Raw genomic sequence first — 23,012 nt, 5'->3', positions numbered from 1 at the left:
TCAGCAAAATGGCCAGAAATTGAATGAGCATGAATAATGAACCCTTTGCAATTGTCCAGGTCAGGTTGACAGCAATTTTGCCTCTTGTCTATTGATAAACTTGGCAAAGGTTCTGCATTTCCAGGCACACAGAGGCCTTTCTTAATGGTTAATTCTCCAAAATAAAATGCACCAAGTTTGAGGTTGCTGTCATTCCTAGTGCTGATGAATACATTGATGGAACTTTCAGAACATTTTAATACAGGGAAAAACTTATTGCCCTGAACAGTTTTCATTTTAAAATCACAAGCACAGGAACAGTAAAATGTGGCTTTGTGTTGCAGTAATCCAGAGGATGAGATATAAATAGTATAGACTGTCACATGACCTAAATTTTCAAATTTGGGTGTCTAAAGTTAGACACTGAAAATCAGGACAATTATTTTGGTCTTCCTACCCATTTTTGCAAGCACAGAAATACATTGTTAAATCTCATGTTCATTTTCTATGGAAGTAGTGATGGTTTAGTTTTAACTTAGTGCTTTTTCTCTGAGGAGCCCTGAACAGTTTTACCAAGTGTGTCAATGTCTTGGTAAAGAAAATTTGATACTGAAGCCCAGAAAAGTGGAATCTGTGCTCTCATCTTAATATAAAACTGTCCCTTCAATGCAGCCTGGAACCTTTAGAGGTATTTGCTAGGAGGATTTTATTTCTTGGCATCCTCCATAATCACTGGAGAATGAGAGGCTCCAGTTCTGAAATGTCTTATTGGAGCCAAATGTTTTTGCTGTGCATTCCACTGAGAAGCTTTTTGTCTGGTGTCTGTAGAGGGAACCCAGACCTGGATTCCTATCCCTATAAGTATCTTTGCGAGTACCTTCTTTTGTGGGATTAATGCAGTATAAAAAGATAGTAATTCTTCCATGGCTGCCACATGAAGGGCATTTGTCCCTTCAGGTCCCACTTTTTCTTATCCTAGAGACATCCATTGATCAAAATGCCCGAGTGGGCCTGATAAATCTTGGATTTGTCAAATATTTACTCAGGCCTTTCCCTTTGAAGGGCCTGGTGGAAGACCCATATTTTGCACAGAAATGAGACCAGATTTTTGTGTCAGGTTTGTCTTTACGTAATCCATCTTGATTGGAGTCAAGTTAGGTGAAGAATGTGGTGTTAATTGTCTGGTCCCATTTGACCCATTTGTCTGGACTGAGCCCTAGAACACACTAGAAAGCATCCCAAATGCAGGCTTGTCTCAGAAGCTCTTTGTCAAATGCTGAAAGTGAGGATGGATACTTACGGTTTATGTGGTTTGGGACCCTGTGGTGAAAATATTATTGCAAAATGTCTGTGTTGTCCAGCTGGTTTTGTAGAAGTCTGGTAAGGAGCAGTCCTTTGCTCAGGGGTGGAAGCAGGTGAAAGATGGATCTAGGTGAGCTAGCAAGCTACCAAGTGGGCCAATGTCTGCACTGGCCTGATTTGAGTGAGGAACTTGAATCTTGGTGTCCCCATGTCAAGCAAGTCACCTGCTTGCCAGATTGTGAGGTGATTCCCTGAGCAATGCTGGAAAGAGTAGAGCCTTTCCATCCCTCTGTCTCAAAGCCAGTGAGCTCAGGACTCACAAGGACACTGCAAGACAAATCTTCAAAATTAAATCTTCTCTGGCCTGTAGAGATCATATGTCTCGTCTCGTCTCATCACTGCCCCTCTTTCCCAAGACTTTCTGTCTTAGAACATCAAATTCATCATACCTTTCCTAAATAGAAAGTAAAATTGTTCCTTTAAAGGAAGGCTATGCATTCAGTTCTGCATTTCTCCCTTTTATTCAGTAGATTTGTTTCTCATTTCAGACTCATTTGAGACCTGAGACTGTGCAAGATCTTTAGAGAAAAGGCCATTTCCTTGTACTGTGTTTATACAAAACCTAATTCTGGGGACCCTGACCCATGAAAGGTCTGAATAGCTCCTGCAACTCAAATAATAATTTGGGAGATGTAGGCTTAACCTCTGCAAAACCAAATGCATTTGCTGGTCATTTTACGGTGAAAAGGGAAAAAAAAGAAATGTGCATAAAGAAAATGGCATCTGGTAGTCTGCAGTAAAATGGACTGATCTATTAAGAATTAGTGCTAACAGGCCTCTAAGTTTCTTTCCTCAAAATTACTGCAGTCAAAAAAAAAAAAAAAAAAAAAAAACCAAAAAAAAAAACCACTTCACATTTGTGCTTAATTTCACCTCTGTTTATTCTCCTCTCCTGTTCCCTGAAGAATGTAGATGAGGTTTAAGTTAGTCTTAATAGTAATAGGTTTGGAATCTAGCACACTTTCACAAAATTAACTTTGCTTCTGTTGATCTGGGAATTAAAATGCTTCATTAATTTAGCAAGTCCTGGTTTGACAGCCAAATAATGCATTTTGTGAGTTGTACTTTTAAGTCTAAAATTCTTATCTGCAGCCCTCCCTGGATATCTCTGACATTCAGGGCAGCTTGCAGATCTGCATGGCCTGGAAAGGAGGAAAATGTGCCTGAATATATATATGTACAAGTGCTCTAATACAGTTTATATGAATATGTTGTGTCCAAACCTGTATTTAAGCACTTATAGGTAACTACTAAGAAACCTGTTTCTTCCCTCCTTTGCAACATACACTTGCATTTGTTTCTTATTCCTTTGTTGTTTTTTATCTCCTCTTTTACCAATGCAACTCTACACAAGCATCCATGTTTTTGGTTAAGGGAAAGAGGCTGGGAAGCATGATGGATTTCTGTGTTGTACACTGGGGCTAGGGGAAGGTAGCAAAAAACTCCAAATATGTCTGTAATAAAGGATGTGTTATCTCTCTTCACGCCAGACACCATGTCCTGGGAAACAGAGGAGATGCTGATATTACCAAGTTCTCAACTGTACAAGTCTATAATAATGTTCTCATATTTCCTGTTCCAATCATTCTGCAAATGCTCTTTATCTTGTAGATGTTCACCTCTAAAACATCCATAAATTATATGAACTGTGCTATGATCATGGGTCAGACTTGGAGACTGTGATACTACATAATACATACCTGCAGAGGACTTCTATGGTACCTCCAGAGTTTTTCCCCGACACAGAAAATTAATCTTTTTTTCACATCACTTATAAACATTTCCCCAAATCTCTTTTATTTGGTTGTGGCTTGTCTCAAGGCTCACTCTGGTCTGGGCTGTAAGGCTGTGCATGGGCACAGCCCAAACAAATGTCTACAAAACACAACCATGAAAAGACTTCAGGATTCTCAAGGCTCATAAAACTAACCACTAAGCACTACAATATAAAATAAATTGAAATAGTTTCATTTTATTGGTGTCTAAAAATGCTTATTCCCTTCTAGTGTCGCCTCAGAGTAGTGCAGCACTACTCAGCAGTAGAAAGCTCAGCAGTTTCATAAAGCCATAATATAAAAGCAGGTACAGGTTCCCCAGCATGAGGCATCACTGGATTCCAGGTTATAAAGGTAGAAAAGTTTAGCCAGACCAGTAATGCTGCTGGATGCCCATCACAGAGCTAGCAATATGGTAGACTCAGCTTAATTTGATCTTTGTTTCTTTGTAGTTCTGTGATTTGCACCTCAGAATCACAGAATATACTGAGTTGGAAGGGGCCCCTAAAGAACACTGAGTCCAACTCCTGTCCCTGCACAGGACACCCCAAGAGTCACACCCTGTGTCTGAGAGCATTGTCCAAGCCCTTCTTGAACTCTGTCAGGCTGGTGCTGTGACCACTGCCCTGGGGAGCCTGTTCAGTGCCCAGCCACCCTCTGGGGGAAGAAACTTTTCCTCATATTCAGCCTGAACCTCCCCTGACACAACTTCAGGCCATTGCCTTGGAGAGTTCACTGGTGACCTCAGAGAAGAGATCACTGCTGGTGTGTACAGAAATGTCATGCAAAGACAAACTGTAATTTTCTATTTGTGTGCCCTGCTGCAAAAGCAGGAATTTTTATCCATGCTAGATGAATAAAATTTTTGGAGTTTCTTTTCTCTGCTCTAATTACCATAAGTCAAGATGAGTCTGTAGATTCCGTAGCCAAGGGTAATTGTGTTTTGCTTGTGAAGGTCTGTGGAGTGAAAGGCAAGGTGACGTAGCAGTGTGGCACTCTCTCTTCCCCCCATGCACTGCTTTATAACCTCAGTTATTTCAGAGGTAGCTCCTCTTGACTGTGGTTCATAGCAAAACTTAATATTTCTGTCTGTGTTTTGGGAGGGGTGAGGGAAGAGTTAATTTTGCTCTTCTGTTGTCTAGGAAACAGTGGTTGTACTTACTTCCCTTTTGAAAATAGATAGTGAATTCCACATTCAGGGAGCAATGAATAAGATAAAAAGCCACAAGATTAGAAGCTTGAATTAGACAGCGTTTGAGAGAGCAAAGATAAGTTCGTGTGCGCTGGAAACTTTTTGGTTGCACTGGAATGGAGTGGGGAGGAGATCTGCTTTTAAAGAAGGTGCTCAGGGCTTTTAGGCTCTGGGCTGTTGGCACTGATTCAGCAAAGCGTTTAACTAAGTGCCTAATTTTAATGATGTAGGGCCCCACTGAGGCCAGGGCTGAGGATGTGGTCCGGTTTGTACATTAAGCACTTTGCCTCCCACCACTTGGAGAATTCAACCCTGTGCACATCGTGCTAAAAATGAAGAGAAAGAGAGACACCAGCAATTGCGATCTGGGCTCCTGTGCTGAAAACAAGCCATCCATCCAATTTAGGGCTGTAAATACTAAAATTGGAGATGGGGTTAATGATTCAGAACAACAGAACAGGGAACAGGATTTAAAAAATAAAAAGCCTTGATGGTTGTCACAATGGGCAGCAAATGACAAGTGCATTTCAGTGCAAGTTTAAGACGATTATACTTGGAAGATGGAGCTAAAATATAAAGCGAGGGCTGTATGCAATGCTGCACGTTCAACTGGAAATGTAGGTTATGTACTTGGTATTAATTCATGTCCCAGTGAACAGGAAAAAAACCCTCTTTCTTTGATTCAGATGGGACTTGAGCTGTAGATTTTTCTGACTAAGAAGCTCTGGATAATTCTTTTCTTATGTATTATTAATAGTTCTATTACATTAAATCTTAGGTGTTCAGAATGATCTACCAGAGGTGTTTCTCCCCCCTTCTCAATCCGCTGTTCTCAGCTGAAGTCTAGAGTGCACATGGGTAGGTGAATCTGGGCTTGGAAAACTGGCACACGGGTGTATATAAAGAGAGACACAATTTTCAGGACTAATTTCTTACAAACAGCTCCAGCAGATGTGTTTTCAGGAGGGATTTTGGTGTAGTCAAAGAGGTGCTGCCCTCCAAAAGGAACTGTTTGAAGAATTGCAGAGTCCTGGGGAAGAACTACTAGAACAAATGAGCAGGAATGGGGAGTGAGTGATGAAAAAGGAATGTGTTGGGAGTGGTGAAGCAGAAAGATCCTGGCAGGGAGTGAAGAACAGGTTTTCTGGATGTGTTTAAAGGTGTAAAAAAGGGCAGCCTCAGAGACAGTAAAGCAGATAGTAAATCTCCTCCCAGGATTTGTGATTACTACATTGTGATTAAAAAAAAATCCCAACAAAATTTAAAACCACTCAAAAAACCAATACAGGACCAAAACAAAAAAACTAACCAAAAAAAAGAAGTCACATGGAAAATCCTCCTGTCTCATGTGTTAGTAGTGATCACAAGCAGTCTCTTGTGAATGTGGTCAGCATTGATATACAAATATGCATACCGTGCTTCTGAGTAGCAAATTCCAGCCCCCTTTGAGGGGAGCTTTGTGAGAGGTTTGGGAAATAAATATAAATGCAAAACCTAAAAACCGAGAAGGAATATGGAAAATGGAAAACGCTTGGGAGGATTTGTGATGACTTTGCAGACTGGAAGTAGGATGCAAACTCCCAGGTTGGAAGATGTTTCCGAAATGGCAGTCAATTAAAATAATATGTGATAGAGGGTTGACAGTTTGGGTGTTTTCAAATGATCCAGCTCTAGCTCGGAGTGCAGTGGGTAAGGTGCAGAGCTTAGCCGGGTGTTCCTATGGCAGTCGTTAGTCACCTTTTCCCTTCCCATAGAGCAGAGAGAGCCCTAATGACTGTGGATATAATGATGCCTTCAGGGATGCTTAAGGAGTAACACAGCTCCTGTAGCAAGGTGCAGCCTGGTTCCCTCAGTCTCAGTCTCAGTGGTGTGTGGAGGAGCCAGGACATGCCTCGAAGGGGTTGTCAGCCCCCCTCATCACTCCAGAGCTCTTAGACAATTAGCGGCTGCTTCCTGCACAGGCCAGGAGTGGGAAGGGAGCTCCAACTCCACCACCTCACACAGGGCTGGAAGTCATTTGGCCTTTGCTGTAAAGAGATGAGAAATGTGAGTTACTGCTCAGTGTGGTCTGTGCTTTTCACCATAAAGGGTTACCTGGCAAGGTCTCCATGAGAGGCACCTGATGAGCTTTGCCAGTGCTGCTCTTGCCTCATCTCTCTGACATCTACTGTCCTGAGCTGCTGCAGCCTTATGTAACTGCCCCAGCTCCCCTAGCAGCCTTTTTCTGGGGGGGAAAGGTGCTGATTCACCCTGCACATAGGTGCTGCAGCACAGTTTTGGTTGCAGCTCTCGAGTCAGGCAGCACCTCTCTGGAGCAGAGCGAGGGAGAAGTAAACAGAGAAAAAAGTTGGAGCTGGAGGAAGGTCACACTGCAGCACTTGTGTTTCTAACTTTCCCCTAGAGATGCTTGCAAGGAAAAGACAAACCTGATGGATTGTTGTACTTTCGAGAGAATGCAATGCTAAGCAGGTGGTTCCTGGCACTTAATAGACCCAGGGTTGTGTCTGTGCTGCTTTCAGAGGTTCATCTTCAGCAGGCTTTAATCCTGACTGCCACGGGTCGTGCTGACAAAAGACACAATGGCAGAGGCTGTGGGGTGAACCACCCAAGTGTCAGCCCTCAGCAGAGCTGTGCCTACTGCAGAATACCAGCACTGGTGTCTCTTTGCTGCCCCAGGTGATATTTAGCAAAATGATAATCAGCAAAACTCCATCTTGCCCAGCTGCAGCACCACCTCCCCACAGTGCTGTACCCATGCCATGCTTGGTTGTGCTACAGAGGTGGTTTCCTACATATGGATCCTTGTATCACAGTGGCTCATAGACACTTAGGGCTTAAAACAGGAATTATTGGCCCTGGCTCAAGCAGCCAACTCAAAAATCTGAGTCTATAATCTTGGGTTCTTCTGTGCCCCTTGGTCGAGGAGGAAGGGCATCCCAGGGCTGGATGTTCATCTCTTCCTGAGCCACTGGTGTACAGCAGATGGAAAAATGGCCTTGGAGGGGCAGTTTCTGTCCACTGATTAGAGAAGGAGTCAACTGGGAGATGGGGCAAGATGACTTGTGGAAAGACCTAGGGATGTGGGTATAAACCAAGAAAGGGAAGCATGTTAAAAATGTGCTGTTTTAATGAATATTTTCAAAGTAAAACAAAATTGAAGTCCCGGAGTAAGGCAGTCTACAAAAATGTCAGACTTCAAAAGCCAAAAAGGGGGAGATACATGGCTTTCAGTGTGCAGAATGTACAAAATATAAAAATATATTTTTGAAGACTTTTAAAATTCAGAAATCAGAGTCAGGAAGAAAAGAAAAGGTGAGATGAGAAGGAATGAAGAAGGGTTCCAGGGTTTTCTTTGTTGTTGCAGTTTTGTTTTTTTCACTGTTCATCAAAGCCTCCTTCAGGGCCTCTTCATCAGCCAGCTCAAAGGACCTGTCCCAAGAAGTGCCTCCTCTAGCAAGGATTAGCTGTTTGTTGTGAACATGCTAATTTCTGATCACAGTTCTGAGAATGCATTTTCTTTCCTTGCTGATAGAAACCATATTAGCTAATAAAAATAATTAAATTTATATTCTCTAGATGTAATTGGTGATTATGCCCTCTAGGTGGAAAAAAATGCTTTCAGATGAGCAGAAGCCTATATTCTTCACTCAGATGACTTAAATTTCTTAATTTCCACAGAAGTGGACTGCAGAGAGAACAGTATCCCCCAAGCCTGCACAGAAAGGGCATTAACAGCCATTTCCAAAAGTAATTTATAGTACTGGTCACTGTATTATGCCAACTCTAACAAACTCTCCCCTCTTTTACTGCTAGCATGGCTGTAATTCCAGTTACTCTATTGGGAATTTGGGTCTTGGAAAGCTAAGTGATTTATAAATTTTTAAGAGGTGAGGCATACAGCTAATCTAAAGGAAAATGGGCTCTTGCAGCCTATGCACCTGCTGTCTGGGAGGGGAGGGGGTTTCTTGCAGAATTCCTCTGCTAGAAAAGGAAAACTCTGACAATCTTTAGGGTAGCTTGTTTTAACAGACTGATGAAAGGCCATTGCTCCTGAAACCTAAAGCTTTCCGTTTACTGAAAGCCTTCAGTTTACCCAGAAATGGTTAAAGCCCAGATACCTATTTTTGCAGCAGTGAATCATCATATGAACTTCCCAACTGCTGGCTATTTTGTGTGAGGGAGCCGTTTTTCATGAAACTGTGATGGTCTTTATTTAGGTCACACTTGGGTCCCTTCTTGCATCCCTCCCCAACATGCTTTCAGTGTGAGAAACAAACTCTTTCTAGGAAACAATTTGTTAACAGCCTCCTCCCTTCCAGCTGGGATTTGTGAGCCCTGGAGAAGTGAGGCACAGAAGGGATGCAAGGCAGGGAGCATGGGAAGGACTCCGTGGTGAATTCATACCACAGTAACTTGGTATTTGATTTCTGGGTGAACGAAGTTACTTGTGCAGTTCTGGAATTGCCTCTGAAGGACTTCCTGTATGGATACCCATGGCACACATACACTTCAAAACATGTCTTAAAAGAGTTTTATATTAATCCATTTACTCTTGGTCCTTGACAATGTCCAGGTCAAAAGTTATGTGGTGTTCCCACTCCTCTGACACAGATGGCACCTGATGCTGTAGAGAGATGGGGGAGAAGCTGCTCTCTGCCCTGCTTCAGTTGTTAGTGTGTCATTGTTGCTAGAGAAACACAAAACCTTGGACGGGGATTCTGGCAGAATAAAAGCCTTTCAATTCATATATGATCACATTTAAAGGAGGAGGAAGGAGGGACCTTGTAAAAACCCTGTTCATCCACTAGAGAGCATATAGGCAGTGCTTCTCCTTGGAGAAAATAAAAATGTCAAGCTCTTATTATGCACAATAATGCAATGCAGTTTAAATGTTTACTGCTGTTCTACCCACCGCAGTTACATATGAAGAAAAGACTGTGTGAAAACTGGAAAAATGCTTTGAAAATATATAACTTTTCATGTTCAAAAGCCTCTTATCTCCTTGTTAGCATTTAATATCTTCTTGTTCTTATAGAGCATTCCTATTCTCCCCATGGAAACATTAAATTATTTACAAAGTTCCTGAGAAATACAGGGGTGGGCTTGAGAAGGTGCAGAACCGATCTCTGCAAGGACATTTTATGGCTTTTAGAGGATTCCAGTGTTTCATTTCTGGCTGATGTGACTTGGAAGAAGCTTCTGCAAACAAATTGATGTGAAGCTGCTCATTCTGCAGATGATCAATGCAAGAAGCTGGCGCTGAGAAGGTGATATCCTTTGAAGTCTAATGATATTAATGTTGACTCTTAAATATTTCATAGCTGTTACTCTTTTGTAGTGATTTTAGTGCTTGAGTTAAGGAGCACAATTTTTTTTCCTCATCTAATTTCCATTTTTCCCCTCTAAACTGCCTCACTGTGTGTATACAATACACATATGTAACTTCAGATTTAAACCATAGGGATCTGCATGCATTAAATGGATAGTGGCACACCCCACTAATTAATTAAACTTTTTTATCCCCCATGGGTGTAAAATTTACTTTTCCAAAGGCTGTTTGTTAATGCAGTGCATGTTAGAGGCAGTTTTTTCTGTGGAATGTGTTGCTGACTTTCTCTGTTGCCCTAGTTAACCTTATTCCGTCCATCTGTAGGTTACAGATGATTCCGTTTACACTTGTAACCTGCTGTGAGAGCTAGGCATGAAAAATAGTATAGAAACCTCAGGTAACTCCTCAGATACATATCTTTTCCTCTGTTCTTTTTTATGCCTGTTTTATTTTGTGGGAGGTAAAATCCTTTGTAATGAATTTGCTGCATTCGTATAAAGCAATATGGTTTTGTTGTACATTCATTATGTGGCCTTTCCTGGTATTTTTTTACTTTTTATGTGCCATGATTCTGACTTAGCCAGTGGCAAAATATTTGTGTAGTGCTTGGATACTGGATGGATTTCCACTGGCACTAATGGACAATCTGGTCAGGATTTTACTTGCCATCAGCATCTAGCAAAACTTTCTTTTTGTTGCCTTTTGCAAGTGATCAATGGATCCACTTAGATTATAACCTGGAGTTAGGAGTAATATCTCTCATTGCAATAAAACAACTGTTAGAATCCATTACTTTTCTGGGGAAAAGAATGGGATTTTTTTAATTGTAACTGCCTTAGTAGTGTACTGGTGCATATATAAATGCTGATGAATTAAATCAAGCAATTAGAATTAGAAATTAATAACACAAGGCATCTAGTAATTTCAGCAAGTTTGCATTTTTATTCTGAGTGATTTTTCTAATATTTGCTAAGTGCATATGTATCCACAAAGACTTTATATCCATATGCTGTGTTTCTAAAATGCTGGCATGTTGACTTCTGGGAGCTAGATCTGTTATTTGACAGCATATTATGATTTAATTTCTGCTATCTTAAAAACTGCACCATTAAAATAGATGATGCAGAATTTAAGTATGTCTGTTCATTGTTCTCATTTTCAAGGTTTTTGGAAATTACACTTGCTGCCTAACAGTGTAAAGTTGGTTTACATTTCAGGCAGGGTTATTTTTCCTCTTTGAATGACAGCAAGTATTTGTCTACATGTATGCAAGTGTGACATGAAAATATGAAGATAGCTGCCTTACAGTTCTGCTTTTTCTTTTTAATTGATATTTGGATGATATAAAGCAAGCAACTGCCATATGACAATAAAGTGGACCAACTTTCCCAGCTGGATGTCATATTTGACAAAGTATGTAACCAGAGAAACTGTGAATTATGTAAAGTGCTAAATAGGATTCTGGGTGTAACTTATTACCCTGTGGGCTGGAAGATACTGCTTGTTATTTACTTGCACTTTCTGAAGCAACATTATTCTGGGTGTTTCTCAGAAGTGCTAAACTTCATTATTGGACAAAAAAATTAGAGAAGTGAGTGTCATACTTCTGGTTTCCTATGGGGAAGGAGTTGGATGTTTTGGAAGGTTTGCTGTGAGTGGTATAGAGTATGATTTCTTGAATTCTTGTCTGCCATGCCATGCATGTGTCTGCTCTGCTGCCACCAGGTAGGGACCAGGGTGAGCCAGATTTCCTGATAGCTCCTGACAGGGACAGATGCTGCTGTCTGGGTCCACTGAGATAAGAGTTCTTTGGGCCTCTTTGGGTTGGTGGCTTTATTTTATATTCTGTGTTTACCTCATCAAGGCATATTTTATTTGCTTGTTGACTGTGTCCCTTTGTGGCTCTGTGCTTGGTGTTTTGGGTTTTTTTTTTGGTTTTGTTTTGTTTTTTTTTTTGTTGTTTTTTTTTTAGTTAAAATTGAATCACATAATTTAGTTTTACATAAAGTTCTTGAAAAGCCAGTGTACTAACATCAGGTGCTTGCTGTGCTGCATAAACCTAATGCAGCCTCTCTGAAGTAGACATTTTAAATTTTAACCTCAATATAAAACTTGCTACTTTTTTTTTTTCTGCTTTCCACATTGCACCTGCTGTTCTTCCTCAGGATCTCTGGATTTGTTGTTGGGCCATGTGCAGCCCAATCTTATTTACCAGCTACCATGAGTGTTGTAGGTGATCTGTGGAGGCAGCCAAACTTTGCAGTAGCATTTAAATTGTAGCCACGTGAGGGTGTATGAGTTGGTTTGGTTGTAGGAGGAAATAGTCTTAAGAATGACCAGATTTGGTGTAGAGCTTTGCTCTTGTGTTAAAAATTGTTGCTTTGTGAGGCATTAGACTGGACCTGTACAAAAGCTCGCTGCTCAGAGCAGATGACTGGAGAGAATAGTGGGCATCTGGTTGGTTTGTGGGAGGGATGCATGTCAGAAAAAGTTCATGTCCATCAGTTGTTGGATATTTTTGCTAAGATGAGGCAATATTAGCTGCTGAATCAGGCCCTGAACTCAGGGTTGTCTCTGTTGTCTCTGGCCCTGCAGGTGAAAGGACAGTCCAGGGGACCTGCCAGGTTTTCATCTTCTGGCAGAGGCATCTCACCTTGCCTGTCCCTTCATTAACTGGAGGGGACAAAATGAGTGATGCTTTAAATACTCAAGTTTTGAAATAAATACTTTCAGCTGCTTTTCATTTTTTATCTCCATGCTTTCAGGTTCTTTTTCTTTGCTTCATGATTTTTGGGAAAGCAGATGGTACAATGGGAGAGATGGAAGTTTTCTACTCTTTTATGTGTGAGCATTATGCAGGGTGGAGAGAGTCCAGGGAGAGGCAGCAATGGGAGGGGCAGCCTTGCTCTTGCTGAGTCTTTGGTGAATGGCAAACCTTCTCTTTCCTAAAGAATTGTCCTGAGACTTTCTTGCTCTTGCAGCTAGCAAAAGGCACTGTCTTTTCAAAATCCTGCTGAAGGAACAGGAAAATATCAAGAACTAGAAAACACCTGCATTATCCCATCTTACAAAACCTTCCTGACATCTTGACAGACGAAGGAAAGACCTGGTGCATGCTTCCAGGAAGATTTACGTTTCAGCTCATGGGCATTTTCCTTCATAAAACCTTATTCAAAGTATGTTGGATCAGCTTAAAGAGCAGGTCTGTGGGGTGCAATACACTGGGAGCTGCTTTTTTTTCCAATAATCCAAATATTTTAGGGGAGAAGAAAGGACAGTGGTGTTGTGGTGGTGACTCACAGGAGTCTTGTGCTGCTGTGTTCTTCACTTTCACATGTGAAGCTTTGTTCCAGCATGAAGACAGAATGCACCATGCCACAGGTGCTTGCAGCCATGAGCATGTGCCTTCCTTGCTATCTGTGCTTGTTTTGAGCTTTAAGGTCTGCAGAGCTGGGTGAAAAGGACAAGAGAATGTTGTTGTGCTGCTGGGGTGGGAAGGCCTCACAGAACCCCTGCAAAATGACAAATGTTGTGTCAAAACCTGAGGCATCTAATAGCTTGTAAACAGCTTATCTTTCCACAACTTTACAGAAGTATTTTATTTTCATACAAATTTTACGTGATACCTACAAGTGCAGCTATATCCAATTACAATTCTATGATTTTTTTCACTCACACATGAACCTAATTCTCAGTTTTCTATAGTAGCTTTGAGACAATGTTAAAGTAAATTATTTGAAAATTCAGAAATTTCAATACTGCTGTTGGAACTTTGTTCCATCTGTCAGAATTCAGGCAGAGGTGCAGCAGTTGTTGACCAGTGATTCCTATTGCACAATGCAAAACTATTAAGTTTAGCAAGAAGGCATTAAAAGCACCACCAAACTGAATTTTCAGTTGGTTTCCTGTTTTTAACATTTAGATTCAAACTACAGTATGAACATAATGCTTCCCATCTGGGTCTCATCAGTTAAAACTTATCTTTTGGTAAATCTAATGATGAGTTTCTGCTTACTAATTTCACTGCAAGATCATAGGCTTAAAAAAAAAAAACATTGAGACACTCAAGTGAAAAGGAAGTTTGATATGTGCTGTGTATTTATTTCAAGTGCATAAACACCTTAATGAAAAAACCAAATATGATATTTTCTCCTTCTTTATTAACTTGTCAAAAGTCTTGGGCTAAAAACTGGAAAATCTTATAGCCTTCAGTGCACTTGAACTTGTGTTCAAGTTCTGCTTTTAAAAGCTTCAAATAATCTTAAAAATCAATTTACCAATTTCCAAAACGTTTCCAATCCCAAGTATTGTGTGAATTTTTTCCTTTTATGTTGGTTGATCATTGTGTCTTATATCTAAGTTGTTAGATATGGAGAAGAATTACCAATTCTCTACAATCACCATTATTATCTCTGCCCTTCCCAAAATAATTCAGGGCTTAAAAATACCATTTTTAAAAGATTTTTTTTTTTCACTCTTCATACAGGAAGTAACCAGTGCTCAGTCTCAGGCCCTTTTACAACCTAGTTCTTCTGGACAAAGTTGAATATTCAATAATCTCATTTTTCACTAGAAATTCTGGTTTTTTCCTATAAGTTTTTGTGACCTCCTGCTTTCAGTTTGAATTTTAAGCCCAAATGATGAATTTTTTCTATAAACTTGTTCCTAGCATTTGCTCTGTACCAAAATTCAGCCTTTTCAACTTTTCCAGGTCTCTTTACCTCATTGTGTTCTGCAGCGAGTTCAGTCCCACTTCTCAGTATTACTTAACCTTTTGCCCTATAAATATTCTGTAATGGAAATTTTTCCTGGTTGGCTCAGGTTTGTGATAGTCAGCGAGCCTGGGCTGATAAGGAAACCCTGCTGCCAGCGTGCTGAGGAAAGCATTAAACCACAGCTGTACTCCTTAGTGCTCCTGTCTTTACCTGCCCCAATCACATACCATTACACTTGATTTATCCAGTGTAACGTGATCCTTACACAAAGCCAAGCTTGGTTGTCATAAGGCCTTCCATTTTCATGCCTTTCTTATCTCCTTTCCAGCTGCATTTCCCCCAGTGCAACAAACAGCTCTGGCATAAAACTTTCACAGCAAAAGGAGCCAGGAGAGAGTTTGTGCAGGTTGGGTTTTGATGGAACTTAGAGAGATAAATGTGGTTGGAGTTTTTTTTTATTTATTTTATTCTATTATATTCCCTTTTAGTCTCCTGCTTTCTGATTTCTTTCCATGATATTAATCACCTTTGTTACCTCACTGCTGGAGTGCTGGAGATAGGAGCTGTGAGGTGCACCATTCTGTAGCACATACTGCTGTCTGCATGTGTTCCTGATCTGCCTGCAAGTGCCTTGGGAGCCCAGCTGCAGCCACTTCAGGCTGCCTTCTGGGGGGATTCAGGGGGCAATTTTGCATTTCTGTGAAGCTGTGTGTTTAAAAGCTAAATAAACTAAAATAGGCACAATTCTTCCATAGTCAGTCCCACCAGGACACCTTCCTTGTCAGACTTTGACATAAAACAGCTTTAGCACTGATCTTTGTGTTGGATGGAGCTTGCAGTGTGTTTAGAAAAGAAGGCTTCCATTCATGTGTCCCTGCAAATTAAAACAATCAAAGAGCTTAGAGAGAGCTAAAACAATTTGCAAAATGGGAAGATGCTGCTAAGTTCAGGTGATTGGAAATAATATCATGCCTTTAGAAGTCTTTAAATTGATGGAGAAATACCATTTATAGATTTCTGTGACACAAAGGAACTTAAAAGTCTAACTATTTATATTTCTTTCTCTTAGAAACTTTCTTTCATATTTTAATTTTTTTTCTTTGAAGCCACATAGACTGAAAACTTACTTTGCCCATTTTTATAAGGGAAACCCAAGGCTCCCATGCAATATAATTGGTTGTGTCCTTCCAGTTTAGATTTTGATTTGTACTGAGTATTTTTGGATGCATGGAAAACATGACTTGCAGTCAGAATATGTGTCCTTGTCAATATTTCAGTAAACAGACGTCAAACCAGAACATGAAAATACAACTTACATATTCATAATTGCATAAATTGTCCCAAAATAAGGTCTTTTATTATATGCTGTCCATTTGCATGCTTAGTTAATAGTTAGTGGGCCCCATGAAGATGTCAGCTGCTTCTTTAGTGATAAATTTTACTTTATTTTGCATAAGCCTACATACTTTTTCAGACAAGAGAATTAGTATAATCTCTTTCAGAGTGATAATGGCATGAGTTCAATGCCTACAAGAAGGGATGATAGCACTGGATATCTGTTAAAAAGGAAGAAATCTTTGAAATATTCCATTCACCTATGCATTTAAAGTGACTAGAGAGTCAATCAGTTCTCAAAACATTGATGCAACGTTACTGTGTCTGTAAGTCTATAAACACCTGCTTCCAAAACAAACAAACAAAAAAATAAAGTGTGTGAAAATAAAGTATTTTAAAGGTAAAGCAACTATAAAGAGTTAGTGTACAGAAGGTAGGGCAGTTTTTTAACAGTGTGGGTAAAGAAATGGGTTAGGAAAATCATGGGAAAGATAATGTAAACTAATCAAAACTTATGTGGTTTCCATTAATAGCTTTTAGGGGGGTTGGGGGAAAAAGCCATTTCATAATAAAATAAAATAATAAAGATAGGTATCAGTGGTAGCCAGGGCCACAGATGCAGCCATCTGAAGATGACGAAGCCCAGATGTGATCCAACATTGCTTTGGTCCAATTTTTGGTGGCATCTTTGCCACCAATGACTCAGAAACGTTTGAGGATTTCTGGTCTAATCAGCTCCGTGCTGCCCTGAGCACAGTGGTCAAAATTCTCTAATATTCTTAGTCTGACTACAGCAAGGCTACACCTGCCTTCAGGTGGGATGGTTTGCAGTGGTGAATCAGGCCAACCCCTGAGAAAAGGTGGCAGAGTTGCAGGAAAGACAAAATGTCAGGAAAAGAACAAAACCCTCACCCGCTTACTAGCGAAAGCAAAGACTGTGACCTAGTTTCCCTTTTTTCATTAGGATGTGGTTTAGCAAAATTGCAGCCATGTGCCTGCAGAGGTGATGAGCTCCAACCACACCCCAGGGCTTCCCAACAGCCGAGCCGTGCAGAGCCTGGCATCATCCACACAGCAGATCATCTGCCGGAGCTCTGGGGCAAAAAAATCAATCCAAGAGGCAGCAGGTACCTCCTGAGAATCACAGGGCCCCACCAGCCCCCAGATGGAGCAAAAAGGAACCCAGAGGCAAGTCAAAAGCAGAGCAAGGGCCGTGGCAGAGCCTGCACAGGTTCACCTGCCTGGTGTTTGTGCCTTTACCCCTCCCAAGCACAGCCACCTGCCAAAGGAAACTGCAATTTTTATTAATACCTTGAATTGCAGCCAGGTAATTGCCTTCAGGAAATTTTCATGTTGCCAAATGATAATCTATAGAAAGTGAATGAGGAAGACAGGCTGGAGGGGGGAAGCTAAAATTTTGTAATATAATACACAGCCATCTTGATTTAGAAACTACGTATAGGAAGATTTAGGTGTGATCTTCAGGGGAATAGTCTGTGCTGTAAGTGCTAATCCTGGGAGGTTACTTTGCCTTTGGTGGATATACACAGTGTCTGCATACTGGCCTTAACACATTAAATTTTGATCCTGGACTACCCAAAATTAGCCTTGAGCAGTATCAGCCTGTTGTAACAGTGCTGAGTGTCAGAACTTTGCATGTGGCTTCTCAAGAATCCAGAAAACATCTCTTCTGAGGAGGCTGTTTCCTCAAGCTGACTTTCACATTCACTTTTGTTTTTTTCACTGCTATTAATTTATTTCCTGCATTCCATTAAAAATGGCATTGACAGGTCAAGGAGCATTAAAATGATTTCATTTGCAAAAAAAAACCAAACCAACAACAACAACAAAAAACCCAACAGCAACCACAACTGAAAAATAGCAGCAAAACCCTCTCTGCCTTTGTTGATTGTGCAATTTATCAAAGATTTACATTTTTCACATCTGTTGGCCTTCCATTATAGTTTTCATCTTGCATGTAAAATTGATACAGCAGCATAAACAATCTCCCAATGACTGCAGAAGGAAAGCTTAATAATATCTGATTATTTTTTTGTCCAAAAGAATATAAAATATCCTGTATTTCTTATGATGTTACAACAAGTGGAGAATTTGACATTATCACACTAACTGCTAATGTATAAATGCAGCACTAATGTACTAGAATTAAAACTTTGTATAATGACCTTCCCTTGGTTCAGCCATTAAAAATACATTAATACTCTGTTTTACAAATTGGACCTGATGCAATTTTATTCATGAATAACTAGTTTGTGGGGGGTTTTGTTTGTATGGATATCTGTGTTTGTTTTCTGGAAAATTATTCTGACTTTGTCTTTTGCAAAGTAGAAGTCAACAACATCTCATGTGCACTTGTATAGCCTTTATTTTATTTTTATTTTATTTGCAAGAATAGTAGCCAGAAAAAGGAAACTTGGTCTCCTTCCTTCTATCTTGTACTCAAGTTGGCCAGCTATATTCACTGCTGTTTTTTTCAACATACCCATTTGTAAAATTTGTGTATTACTCATCTCATGAGCAAATTGAGATTTAATTAACAGATGTTTGTACCTCCTTTCACATCCTCCTAGGAGTCCCACTGTGTGAGTGCAAAGCAGTTGTTGCTGGGACATAAGAACATTGGAGCAAAGGCTTTTTTGGAGACAGGGACGAGGTTCCAATGGGCTACATGGAAGGTTACTTTACTATTTTTTTTTAAGATACTTTGGAATCCCTTTAAAAATCCCTGTTTTGAACAAGTGGGGGCACAAGAAAGCAAAAGATATCTCCCATATAATAAGTGTCATCTCTTACCTCCTCCTTCTACAACCTACATGCATCAAGGATTTAAAGCTCTTAAAAGCAAGCTCTGAGGTAAACAAAAAGACTGCTGGAACAGCACTGGGCATGTCGAAGCACACTTGAAGACAACAGCTGTCAGGACACAGGAATGAAAATGCAACCAAGTACACAGGCTGTAGTAAAACTTGGCCTTGGGCATTTTGCTTTCACTTCGGTAGTTTTAACCCTTTGTACTCTAGAAATTATTTTTAAAGTTGGGGGAGCACAAAGGAGGAGAAAATCCTTTGTGAGCTGTTTCTGAAAAATGAAAATACACAAATAACTAGTAAATAGCTGCTGGATCACTGCTATGAAGTACAGGCAGGGCTGCATTTAGACAGCTTGGCTTTTATCTGATTGTGAGCTGTGTGTTTCCTCATACGGGAACTACCGCCAACCCAATTTTAATCAGTTGCAATTTTGTTTTTGCATCTAAATTAGAATAGCTTGGATTGAAGGGGAAGTGAAAAGAAATGTCTGTCAAGCATTTCTGTAAAGCAAGAACTCTTTCACTTTAGTTTCATCATGCATTTCCAGTCTGATATTCTTCATTTTACACAAATATTACCAAGATTACTACTCTAGTGTATTTTATGTTAGCTTTCTGCTTGCAAAGCTAAATAAACAGTTCATGAGCCATGCTGGGAAGTCTACCCAAAGACCTTGCTCTTTAAAACATTTAAGTACTAGCGTGACTCAGATTGGCGATGGAGAATGGAAACTTTCAGTCCTGTTGTTGTCTAGAATCCACCTTGATTTGGGAACAACCAAAAATATTCCTTCCTGATGACCGCTCTGGGCCTCTGCGAGGAGACTCGGCGGTATCAGTTACTGCAAGTAAGCAGACACGTATTTGACACATGCCTCAGCAGAGACCAATGTACCTCCCAGCCAAGCTGAGGGACAGAGCTTAATTTGTGACTAAATTCCAACCTGTGACCCAGCAAAGCTCCTCGCTACTGAGCCTGTTGCTCCTGCACTTTCCACCTGCATTATGTCCACTTAGAATGAAAATGGCTAAATACAAGTTTCTGCCAGCATCTGTTCTCATGCCTGTTGTCTGAAACAAAACCTAATTATCACAGCCCCTTCCTTCATATTTTCTTTCGACTTACCCAGTTGTCTACAGCTTTGATATCTAGAGCATAAATGCCAAAGCTGAACCATGCATCCAATTAGATGACTCTTGACTGACCTACATAACAGTTCATTCATGAGATAATGTGACCTGGAGTCATGGAGATAGAAGCCAGTTGATTGAGCTGGCTTGGCTGTGTACACTGCAAACTGTCCAGTGATTGAGGAATCATCTAAAATTAGCCCTACACCGTACATTGTCGAGAGCCTTTCAGACCTGGCTCTGTTTCGGTAATATTTTTTTTATGAGATGGGCGTATAGTTTGTCACATTGTAATTCTTGAATGCTTAACTTTATTAGCATGAGGTACTTGGGTATCAAATAAAATGAGTAATTAAGTGATTTATGCTTAAGGTCTGCTCTCAGTTCAGGGCATTGGTAGCCAGCCTCCCATGAAGGGGCGAGAGAGTGCACAGTATTTGCCACTTCCTTCAGAGAGCTACAAAATGGTGCTTTTTGAAGATGAACCTCGCTGTGCATGTAAATCCCAACTGCCTATTAGTGTGCCGCAAGTTAAAATGCATTTTTGTATTAAAGGTTATTGTGCTTTTGTAGAGAACCACAGGGTGTTTTCCTTAGCTTTTGTCTACTACATTTGTGAACTTGCAGCTTTCAGTGGTGAGGGGAAAAAAAAGTTAACCAGGGAGCGAGCGGTTTCAGCGTAACGACTGAGCGACAGTTCTTGTATTGCTAAGCCACAAAGGAAGCTCAGATAAAGGTTGTAGGTCGGAGAGAAACCTTGAGGAGCATGCTCATGAAGTGAGGCACTTGAAGAAAGGCTGCAGCTGTCACTTCCACATCTGAGGGGCTGTGAGGTATTTTAACCATTTTCTTATTCTATCTTGTCTTAAAGATTCATTAACAGAATAGTGTAAAATTATCTGGTGTCCTCTGGCGTGTAAGTCCTTCTATTTTTATTTTTTCCCTCAGTAAGTGTGGTAGGAGCAGTCTGTGCTCCGTCATGTCCAGTTTCTCTCAGATGGAGCTGCTTTGGGGCTGACTGATTCGTGTTGCAAGGAGGATGGGGGGACATTTTGTACAGGGAGGCTGTGGGCTCTTCAAAACACATTTGGGACACAGCGCCAGGGTTTCTCTTTTCGTAGATGCATCTCATGGGGGTTTTATGTGGTTTTTAAAGAGCAGGTTGCTTGCTGCCTCCTTCTCTGTCTCTTCCATGGTTCTGTGGTTAACTCTGTGCTGACACAGTGGTGATCCTCTCTTGGAGAGGGTGAAGATTAATAAAGATGCCCAGGAGCTGGCTGTCAGATGTCCAGCTGGAGGTTTCCTGAGAGTCTCTTTTTGAATTCCTTAGGGGTTCAAGGTTTTTTTTATTACTTGACATTCTATAAGAAATAATAAGGAAGTGACAACCTGCACAGCAGTAAAAAGGCATTTAATTTATTCTTTCACATAGTACATTTTGCAGTGCTTTCATATGATCCTTTTTTAATTTTTTTTTTTTATTATGCATACACATTATCTGGCTTTAAGTGAATAAATTGTTGGGAATGCTGGAGAGAGAAGCAGCAAAGAAACTTATATTTTGTTGGAGTTTTTGGTTCAGACAGACCACTTGGGCTCCAAGCTGAGGCTGAAATTGCACAGGGCCCAATTAGTGCCTGTTACCTTTGCTGTTTGCTCTTGATCGGTTGCAGAGACAGAGGTTTAATTAAGCAGAAATGGGGATGTGGAGTTAATGTTCATTATAACTAAAATCGAAACAGCTGTTTACCTTGCTGAAGCCTTGTGTGTTAATGCCCATAAATCTCACCTTGAGGAGAGCTCGGAGAAGCCAGCCCCTGTACATGCCTTTCCAGATACCATGTGATATCATTTTACATTCTCATTTTCACAACATGTCTTAATCATATTAATTAACACATTAGGGTATAATTCTTATTGTCTGCAGAAATTACTTCAATTAAAACTATTAACATATTATCATGATTGTTATGGTATTTGCAATTTGCTTTGTTACTACTCAACAACTACTGCAGCAAACCCAAATGTTTGAAATCAGCATAAAATTGTCATGGCTGTGCTTTTCTTCTTAAATGTCACATCAGGTCTCACTGTAAACTTCCTGAATAAGCTCTGTTTCTGTGCTGGTATTTCCTCTGTGAAAAAAACAAATATGTGAGAGGCCATGACTCCTACAAGTTGAGGCTAGAAATATTTTGTCTTGATTAGGCTCTGCAGTGCCGAACAGGTGTGTGATCACTGAGCAAGTACATATGGGAAGAGTGAATATCTATAGTGGAGAACAAGGCAGTAATGGATAGAAAATGGTCACATTCATGCTAAAAAAATTAGTAGGTTTTTTGCTTTTTTTCTTTACTTGATCAGAGTTATGAGTTTCTGGTCTGGCTGTCTTGGAAGAGGAATGAAGGCATCAGGCTGGCTTTAATATTGAATATTTTCAGATTCAAAATCTTCTTATAGGCAAGTGAAATGTGCTCCCTGTGTAAGAGGGAAAGATTTTTTGTTAGTGTAATTGAAATCTTAATGGTCTCATCAAAGATTGTTATTATTATTAATATTAATCCAGATCTACTTATTAAGAGAAAAGAAGGAACATTGTTATGAGGGAGGAAATCTTCAATAACACATTTAAGATAGATATAGACATTTCTGAGTGTCTATTTCTTTCCAAGATGTTTTGCTCATCCTTACTCAAAGAGTTTTAATTTTTGGAGCTGAGAAATGGTGAGGGCAAGTAGTCAGATACAAAGGGCATCACTGGGAGGGGTACCTTGATAATGGGGATTTCTTCTTCCTTTTTGCCTTTATGAGCATGATGTTGATGGTTTCCTAATCCTCATTCTGGGTTCTTCTTCTGGCTGTTTTAATGGTTTGGTTTGGGTTTTTTTATTTTTAATATTTTCTAACATCTTGCTCATCCTCCCTTGGATTGCAACACCACCCATTCAATATGTATGTGATATCTTACATATCTTGGTACTTTATCTGTCTTACCCTAAAACCACAGATTTGCATTTTGTTAGGCAGCTGTAGGTGAATTTTTCTAGCCCTGGGGTCTTGAGTGTCAGGCTGTGCCCTGTCTTAATATCTGTTTGTGCCTCCACTCCTCTGCACTGTACCTTGTGTAGCCTCCTCAGAATTCTCCATTTTGATACCAGGTCTGTGTTCCTCTACACTCTATCGTTACCTTGGGATCATAAATATTTCATCCTGTGCAGTGAGTTACTGCTGTCTGTATAAAAAGTGCACATAAACCACATCATTATGCAAAGACAAGCAAAATATATTAGGCAATAGCCACCTGGCCATTAAGAAAATTGCTGCTGCAGCTAAAGAGCTAAAATGAAGCTCCAAGTTGGGCAAT

The 23,012-nt window shown here is 40.2% G+C and overlaps 1 protein-coding gene across 23 annotated transcripts in view; it reads left to right on the top strand.

The window, feature by feature from the left end:
• The window catches only part of CELF2 (CUGBP Elav-like family member 2), a 547,425-nt gene that overhangs the window by 325,255 nt on the left and 199,158 nt on the right, over nt 1–23,012 (top strand). The window contains exon 3 of one of the 23 annotated variants that reach the window (XM_085568361.1): nt 5,087–9,575. The exons of 20 other annotated variants lie outside the window; for them this stretch is intronic. The gene's annotated coding sequence lies outside the window, so the exon portion shown is untranslated. Of the gene's footprint in view, nt 1–5,086; nt 9,576–11,248; nt 20,482–23,012 lie in introns of those variants that run through there. 2 more of the 23 variants (XM_021530964.4, XM_085568363.1) reach the window with 2 other exon arrangements.

This window comes from Lonchura striata, chromosome 1A (assembly GCF_050655825.1).
Source record: "Lonchura striata isolate lonStrDom1 chromosome 1A, ASM5065582v1, whole genome shotgun sequence".
Lineage (NCBI taxonomy): Eukaryota > Metazoa > Chordata > Aves > Passeriformes > Estrildidae > Lonchura > Lonchura striata.
Note: the sequence above shows the minus strand (reverse complement) of the source record. Positions and strands in the feature narration are given on the sequence as shown.